The 9,177-nt window shown below is 39.6% G+C and overlaps 1 long non-coding RNA gene across 1 annotated transcript; it reads left to right on the top strand.

Moving 5' to 3' along the window:
• Positions 1-8,461: 8,461 nt before the first annotated feature.
• Positions 8,462-9,177, top strand: LOC126614592 (uncharacterized). The gene is made up of 2 exons (XR_007620450.1): positions 8,462-8,736; positions 8,958-9,177. It is a non-coding gene; the product is annotated as an uncharacterized LOC126614592 (long non-coding RNA).

Here is a 9,177-nt window from a genome sequence, read left to right as displayed (position 1 = left end):
AACAAGATGTCCAACGCTGTTTTAAGTTTATCATCACCGTTAGTTGACTCGTCTTCAGGAGTAGTGATGAAATCAACCTGTGTTATCTCCTCGGCGACCACATCGCCGTCCAAGGAACTTGGTTGGTCTGTAGTCAACTGAAATTCGGCAAGGAGGACATGGACCATGCTGATTTCCATATTTACAAGGACTGAAGGGCCCATTGGATCCTGGTCGTCATCTTCCGGAGTAGGGAGGACTATATCATTGTGTGTTGGAGCATTAGCAGCCAATTCGCTATGTGTCTCAACATATTCAGGCGTTTGTGTCACACAATCCGACACTGTATCCTGTTGATTGTCGTCTTCGGACTTGCATGCATCTGGCGTTGGATTCTGATCCTGCCGTATTTGGCGAGCACGTTCTTCATAGGCGATCCGGGCGTTCCTAGTGTCCAGGTAAGCGTCCAGACGTGCCACCCGTTTTGTCTCATCGGCCTTAAAATCGAACAAGAAGACAGCCGAAAAGACTTCGAAATGATATCGAAGGTGTTGAAGGTCGTCAAGAGAAAAAGGGAGCTCGGCTGTGTCAATGTCTGTGTATGGATCGACCTCGAAGCTGAGAACCCTAGCCTCTCGGATATGCTAGAATCTGGCTTTCATCGTCGGATCGATGGTTTTTTGGATGATCTGCTCAGCATCGGGGCAAGTTAATGCCAGGTCAAGAGCTTCTTGGAAAGCCTTGGGCAACCCATATAAATCATTGGCGGAATATGTCTTGTGAAATTCTTTCATATATTCTAATGATTCGCCGAGGAATGGGGGATGCAGATTATGTCGAACTTTGATTAGAGGTTCTTTCAACGGTAACAGAGGCAGTTGGCTTTCAGCCTCTTTCTTAAATTGCTCGAAACGGGCTTTCATTTCGCCGAGCAGAAGAAGAAGCTTGATGCGCTTCTTGGCTGCTTCAATGGTAGTTTCGAAGTCCCGATTAGTTTCCTTATGTCCTTGTAATTCAGCCATGATTGTTAGGGCCGATCATCTCCGCTTCCTGCCGTCTCTTTCGGCTGCCATTTAGTGGCTGAGATAGGTTGGGAAACTTGTCGTCGAGCCAAGTAATCTATGCGCTGACGTCGACGTTTTTGGGATTTGGATAGTGCGGTATACATGCCGGTAGGAGAATTGTAGCTGTACCAATGTTGGTCACGTGGTTCAGGTGGCCTGAAGGTTTTTTGATTTGCTGATGAGCTTGAACTACTGGAATTGCGGGAATAATAGTCATCGTTGTAAAACGGTGTGTCGAAATCAAGGCGTCGTCTGACCGATGTAAGTCCATCTGTCTGTTTTCTTGGGCCGAGTCTATCGAATACTTTCTGGCGCTGGCTTCACTAGGTTCTTTTGAAGGTTTTGTTGTAATTGCCAATTGGTGTTGCAATGTTGGCATCTGTATCGGACACAGTTTCCCTTTGGGTTTGGTCAATACAATGCGTGCCTTACAATTGCTACACAGAACTATCGGCCTGCCATTCCCATCTTCGCTGGAGTCTGACATGGACTCGACTATGGCAGGTCCTGAGAGTTCGGTGGGTGGTGCATTAGAAAACAAGTCGATCTTGAGTCGAGTTTGGGAACCTTTCTTTAGGATATGTGGTACTATTGGCCCATCATTTTCTTCATTGTTGTAGTTCGACATTGGTTCGACTATGGCTAGTCCTGATAGCACGATAGGTGGCGTATTGGAAAATAGATCTATCTTGAGTCGAGGCTGGGAGCTTTGCTTCCAGATGTGTTGTACTGGGGTAAATTCGACCTTCTATTTTCCTTTGCTTTTGGGCAAGCAAGCGTCTACCATGCTGACTGTTGCTGAAGGGAATGGATCCGTATCAACCGTCATGCGTTTTTCAGGAAACTTTAGCTTGCCTTTGTCAATCCAACTTTGGATATCATCATGAAATACGACACAATTGTTTGTGGCATGCTTGGTGGAGTTATGATATTTACGATATGTCTTTCCTTTAAGCTCTTCGGCCGTGGGAATGTTATGCCCTGGCCGAAGCTTAATGATTTTTGCTGATAGCAATTGATCAAAAATTGCTTCGGCCTTTGTAATATCAAAGGTGTAAACTTTTGAAGTCTTCGCTGTTCCTTTCGTGGTTGAGCGAATTTTGGCATCCTTGGAATTAATTTGAGTCAACGCCTTGCAAATGTATGGTTTATCTATTACTATGTCGGCCGCGTCCATGCTGATGTACTGAGACTCTTCGCCTTCGGTCGATGCATAACTAACTGTGGGATTTTTGTATATCGTCCATCTGGATGGGGATTTCGAGATCTTCTCTTCTCGAAGCAAATAATCATATTGCTCGACATGCTGGGCTAGTTCATACATATCCCGAAAGTTTACCCCCAAGAATTTCTTTTTGTATTCCACATCGAGGCCGTTCAGAGTGAGTCTGACAAATTCAACTTCAGGTAGAGGCACTCGGCACCAATTTCTGGTCGATTTGAATATGGTAAGATAATCCATTGGTGACTCATCAGATGCTCGAGCCATCCTTGCTAATGAAGAAACTGACATTTCCATCCCTGGCCGATAAAATTGCTCGTGAAATTTCTCGACCAACTCCTCCCAACTTTGGATGGAATTAGGAAAGAGGTTAATATACCAGGCAAATGCTGAGCCGGTCAACGAAAAGTTAAATAGCCGTAGCTTATGAAAGTCACTTTTAACATCTTCGCATTGCGCGGTAAAACGAGCCACATGTTCTAACGAAGATAGGGACGATTCACCGGCAAAAAGGTTAAAATCTGGGATTTTGAAACCTTTAGGGTATTCGAACTGTTCCACATAAGTTGGATACAGATAGATAAATTTAGGAAACTTCGACCTTTTTTTCATGGCCGAATCGATCATCCGCTAAACCTCGGTCATATCAACAGGTGTGGCTTCTACTCTATGGTCGGATCCACCTGACCTACTATTCGATCCTCCTCCTTTTTTCTGAGTCTATTGGTTTGAGCCGAGCAGGGATTGACTCGGCCTGTACAATTGCTGACAGATTATTTCTTGGTGGCAAATGCAGGAAAAGATCGAAAAACCTGCCGTCGCTGACCTTACTAACTTCATTTTCTCGACAAGCCGCCCTTGTGGACTCAGGTGTCACGGCGTTAAGGGGATTCTGCGCCTGTGGCACACTTTGTCCTATGTTTTGAATTGGAAAATCAATTGTTGATTTTCCCATAGCTATTTTCTTTTTTACCGATCGCGTTTCAATTGGCATGAACTTCGTAGTTTAGCACTAGGTCCCAATGGGCATGCCAAAATGTTGACCCTAAAAATTACCAAGCCTATGTGGTGCGCAGGCCGAGTAATCTAAAAGCTAACTACATCATTCGGTTGAATGCGGGGCGTGCTAACGCGTCGGCCGAGCTCGGTCGAGGAGTAAAATTTGCTGATGTTACGTTAGGTGCGCGGCTGACTTTTGTGTCTTGCGATTGCGACCGATGAAGGAACACGTCTCGGCCTCTTTGGTTCTCGAACCTGAAGACAAGGCTACTATTCTTACGAAGTTCACGAATCGTCGTCGTTGGATTCGATCACAATGATGGTATTCGTCAGAGTAAACTCACGCCGAATCGACACCAAAGTGTAAGGGCACAAATACTCAAAACGGATATAAGTCTTAATAGTGAACGTGGTTCGGTCGTCTGAATGCCAAACTCTAAATCCCACTTGAGAGTATCCAATCATAAAATAACTCACTTCGCCGAGAAGGCTAATGAGATGACCTCGATCAATAAGGACTCGGAAATCCTTCTCGACCGAGACTTGGATAGGTAACCAACCGCCTTCGCCGCATTGCTGTTGATGCCAACGGAAGATGCTGCGAGATTGGTTGATTCTACGGCGACAGAGCTATCTATGCCGACTGAAGATATCACCGGTTGCTTTCACAGTGCTGTTGATGCTAACAGAAGATGTGTCAGCGAAAAGAGAAAATAAAAAATCTCAAAGTTGTTGAGAGAGTTTGCGCAGGGCAGTTGTGTGTTGAATTGGAGGGAGCTTGAACAATGCACAGCCTCCTCTATTTATAGCATCAAATACTTCCTAAGTAGAGTTAATCCGAGTAGTTAAACCCTACTCGGATTAGGACTTCTTCTTCTAATCAAACACCATCTCGAGCACTCCTACTCCCATCAGGATTTTGAACCTAACCTTTCTACCAGGCCGTATTCAAAATGTGTCTCGACCTCCTCATCTCACCGGGACTCCTTATCACACCAGGATTTCTGTTAACCGAAGAACTTCCCACGCCTCTTCCTTATCCAGGCCGCTCCTTTTCCCAATGGGGCTCGACCGACTCTAATTAAGCGGCCCATGAACAAGACGACCCCTAACAATAAATCTTTCCGAACCAAGAATGATTCCACACTCGGCCCAAACTAAATATTTTGGGCCCAAACAGAACTATACGGATTTTACACAATATGTTGATATATGACTATCAAAAATATCTTACTGGTTGTAAGTTGTAACCAATGTTTTAAATATCGATAATATCGGCGAAATATCGCCGATATTATCGTTTTTTTAAGAGTCCGATATTTCTACACATATCCACGTGATTATCGTCAAAATATCGTGATATTATCGTTAATATCGATAATATCGCGATATTATCGATAATATCGCCGAGGCTTCGTCGTCGAGGTCACGGTGGGGTGTGGGTGGTGTGTCTGTGCTCCGGGAAGGAGAGTTGCAGCAATTTTCACAACGGATCTGAGGGAAGAGAAAGTGCGAAGAGAGATAGATAGAGAGATTACCGGCGAATTTCTGCAACTCTTCTCTGTGAAGATGAGGGAAGAGAGTGTGAAAAGAGAGAGAGAGAGAGAGAGAATTAAACATTTCAATCTGTGGTATGTTCTGAAGCTCGTCTATGAAGAGGAGAGGAGAAGAGTGCGAAGAGAGAGAGACTGAAAGTCTGAAACATTTCAATATGTGAGGGCGAAGGAGTCTGAGGACTGAGATCTCAAATAAGGAAAAGCTGATGGTTTTAATTGTCAAAAACCATGGGCGCTGATGGTTTTGATGGACTGGGAAGGATCTCAAATATATATTTTATATTGAAGCTTTTGTCCAAAATATATATATATATTTTTTTTTTATATTGAAGCATGGACCCAAAGTGGTGGACGGGTGATGTGATTTTGATGGACTGGGATCTCAAATATATATTTTATGTTGAAGCCATAGACCCAAGGTGGTGGACGGGTGAGGTGTGATGGTTTTAATAATGAAGACCACCCATTATGTGGGTTTTTTATATTTTTAAAAGTTTAAGATATATATTTTATATATATATATAAATGTTATATACATTATAAATTATTTAGATAATTTTTTTTTTTTTTCAAGGCAAGCATATTATATATGTACATAGAACATTCTTCTATGAGAAATAACATATTAGTCAATAATTATTTACATTTGATATAGTAAATTTAATTAATTCATCAAAATATATAAGAAATTTACCTAAATTCGCCTAGGCGCCCGCTTAGATCCCGCCTAGGCACTAGGCGCTAGCCCGTTGCCCGACTAGCGCCTAGCGTTTTTTAGAACCTTGGTACTAAGTCACTCATGTATCTTACCATGCAATGTATAAAGTGTAAAATATTGTACTAATTCATTATATATAAATGATTATGGTGTGTTTAAACTTCTTTCATTAATTACTACATATTTTCTACACTCACAATGTTTGCCAGCTCGTTATATAATCAACTTAAATCAGTTAAATCCATCATGTAATGCATTTCCTTCCAATTTTTTGTGATAAACTAATAGATAATTGACTAAATAAACATCCTGCAAAGTTTCAATAAAAATTTCCAAGTTTTTCTTACAATTTCCGTGGTTTCCATGTAATTTTTATCGATATCGATATTATCCCGATATTTCCATTGATATTTCCGTGTTTTCGGACTACCGATATTTCCGATATTACCGATATTTTCTTCCTTGGTTGTAACCAGAAAGAATATCTTGGTTGTGATAGATCAGGACCATTTATCCTCCCACTAGTGTAAATCAATAATAATCTGGTAAAATAGTCATAAACCCTAATATCAAACTACGCAATGAAATCACAACACGAAGGCCGAGGTAATGATGCTCATGGAGAACATAGCTTCGAATCTTTTGATATGAAAACATGGATATACAACATTTCCTAAGTACAAAAACAAATTAGAACAGATACATACAAATCAAATTGTCCAACTAAGCGTAATCGGAATTGTTTGATAATCAATTTGAAATAAAATTTGTAGTTTCAGAATTGATTTGAAATATAAAGAAATAGTTGATTTAAAAAAACATATCAGACAGATTATAATGGAAGGGTGACTCCAAGCTTTGTGATAGAAGTGGTTCAACACTAACCTGTGTCCCTTGTCGGCTTAGGATACCAATAACTGTGAAATTTGACCCAATTAATGAGGTTGCCAATTTTAAGCATAGAATTTAAAACTTCTCGCTTGTAAGTAAAAATGAATACCACTAGACCATAATATTAATTGACTATTCCTATATCCACTTAGTTGAAATATATTATTGGAAAAAAAATTACAATAATAGTTTAAATAAACAAAGATAGTATCGTAATTTCATTAAATTACTTTCTCTTCTACTCCTATTTTCTCTCACCAATTTTTTATTTTATTTTTTAATATTTCATAACTTCAATTACTAAACCAACTAGCACTTCTGTAGTATGCCTCTTTACTGCTCATGATACTATTATCTGAGTTTTTTTTTTTCTTCTTTTCGGATAAAGCAATTTGTTCCTAAAACAAAAATAAAAACACTTGCCTACTTGCAACCTTCATGTGCACGTGTTTAGGCAGATACCATGAGTAACAAGCATATATTTTAGAAAATGCAAGGCAAATACCATGAGTAACATGCATATATATTAAGCATATATATTAATATATACACATATGTATTTGTGTGCTCACGTAACTTATATAGGTGCACCTCGAGTCTTCCACCTACCGTCCGCCGGTTTGCAAATCAACAAATAAATAAGTTATAACATAGAAAGCATGTGGTCTTATATGATATTGACTTCTACTCATATGTCTCAAATTCGAAATTTTCTTAAATTATTGTAATAGTTTCGAATTTTTCCTACTCATTAGTAATAAACCGTAATGTGAGTTTTAGACCGTGGAACTCTTGCAACAAAACCTCGTAGGTCTTTTTTTTGTTCCTTTTTAATTCTACGGAGCGTTTTAAGCCCTGAGAGTTATTGACCAAAGCATAAGCAGACGGGACGGAACGGGACAGGGCGGGACGGAACAGGACGGGACGGGACAGGATGGAACAGGACGGAACGAATGATGTAAATATTGAAAAAGATAAGGAGAAATTTTGTCATAAAATGTTATAAATTTGTGTTCCACGGATGTGGAATGGGTCGTTCCAGGGGAAAGAAGTGGAACGAAAAATTAGCCAAATTTCGTCCCATAGGACAATCCGTTCCACAGTTTTTAGGCGCATCAAACGTGAGACGGAACGACTCATCCCGTTCCGTCCCGTCCTGTCCCACGTACCAAACGGTACCTAGGCCTGCTCCGCACAAAGAAGAAAGAAATCATTTTGATAGGCCTAACGACAATGATCTCTTTACGGCTATCAGGGAAAGGAACAACCGCTCACTTGTGGAAAATAGTGTATGAAAGAATCTCTGATCAAGCAAATAATGAGGTGTGATTTTCGGACGGATTAGATCAGAAACAATATTTCCAATTTTCATTCTAAAATTTTGGATTCGATTTGGATCGGATCACAATTTTTAATTTTGAAAATTTTGAAATATTCAAAGTTAAATGGATCTGTGAAATTACATTATTGCCCATCATTTTTTTGTGTGATAGAAGATTAAATTGTCTTTTCACCATTTTTTGATTGACAAAGAGGGTTTCATTAATTAATAGAGAAATGTGTATGAAAGAATCTCTGATCAAGCAAATAATGAGGTGTGGTTTTCGGAAGAATTAAATCAGAAACAATGTTTCCAATTTTCATTCTAAAATTTTGGATTCGATTCGGATCGGATCACAATTTTTAATTTCAAAATTTTCTAAATATTCAGAATTGATTGGAGTAACCTCATAAATTTCATTATATAATTCAAAAATTCATATATTTTATAGGTTTTTGAATATTCTCAAACATTTTCATACATGCAATTTATTGTTCTCCCTTAATATTTGGTGTATGCTTATGTATAAATTCAATTAATTTTGCAATATAGTAGGTTGTGTAACATCCCACATCGCCCAGGGGAGTCGATCCTCCAAGCCTTGGGCTCGTTTGGTACGCCTAAAAGGAGTGGGACGAGGCGTTCCATGGGACAAGTTTTTAAGGATTTTTGGTTCCACCTCCCCCCCCCCCCCCCCGTGGAACAGGTTGTTCCATGACCGTGGGACATAAATTTTTAACATTTTAGGACAAAAATGCCCCTTATATTTTTCAAAATTTACAGCATCAAAATCATATAACAAACCCTAAAATCTATTTATCTTCTTCTCAGCCACTGATCCTCTTCACCCCCATCTCTCCCCTTCGCAACCTTCCTCCTCATCTTCTTCGCATCTCCCCTTCGCAACTCTTCCGTGTAGTAGCTCTGTGAACCTTCCTCCTTATCCTCTTCCGTGTAGCATCTTCAGATCTGCATCTCCGCTCCAGGTTCGATCTGTTTTTGTGTAGCTCTCGGTCTCTCTTTCTTTGTAATTTGATGGCATTACAGTGAAAACCAATTGTTCAAATGATTGCTGTTGAATTGATTCATCAAATGGTCTCTGGGTTGGTGAGTTGATGTTCGCTCTCTTATATATAATTTTGTTTTACTCTGCCATGATGTAAATTTATCAAATTCCTGATGTTGTATTTGTTAATTGGCACAACAGGAAGGGGAGGTCGATCTTATTGAGAGCAAACAGGTTATATTTCTGGTTATGCATTCACTTTGGAAACCTTCGCTGTTTTCTAATTCCTATTCATCTTTGTACTCATTGATTTTCTTTCTTTGTAAAAAAATTTCTTTGTAATTTGATGGCATTACAGTGAAAACCAATTGTTCAAATGTTTTTTATTTCTTCTCTGTTTAAGTAACAAGTTTGATTATTA

The sequence above is a fragment of the Malus sylvestris genome, chromosome 3 (assembly GCF_916048215.2).
Source record: "Malus sylvestris chromosome 3, drMalSylv7.2, whole genome shotgun sequence".
Lineage (NCBI taxonomy): Eukaryota > Viridiplantae > Streptophyta > Magnoliopsida > Rosales > Rosaceae > Malus > Malus sylvestris.
Note: the sequence above shows the minus strand (reverse complement) of the source record. Positions and strands in the feature narration are given on the sequence as shown.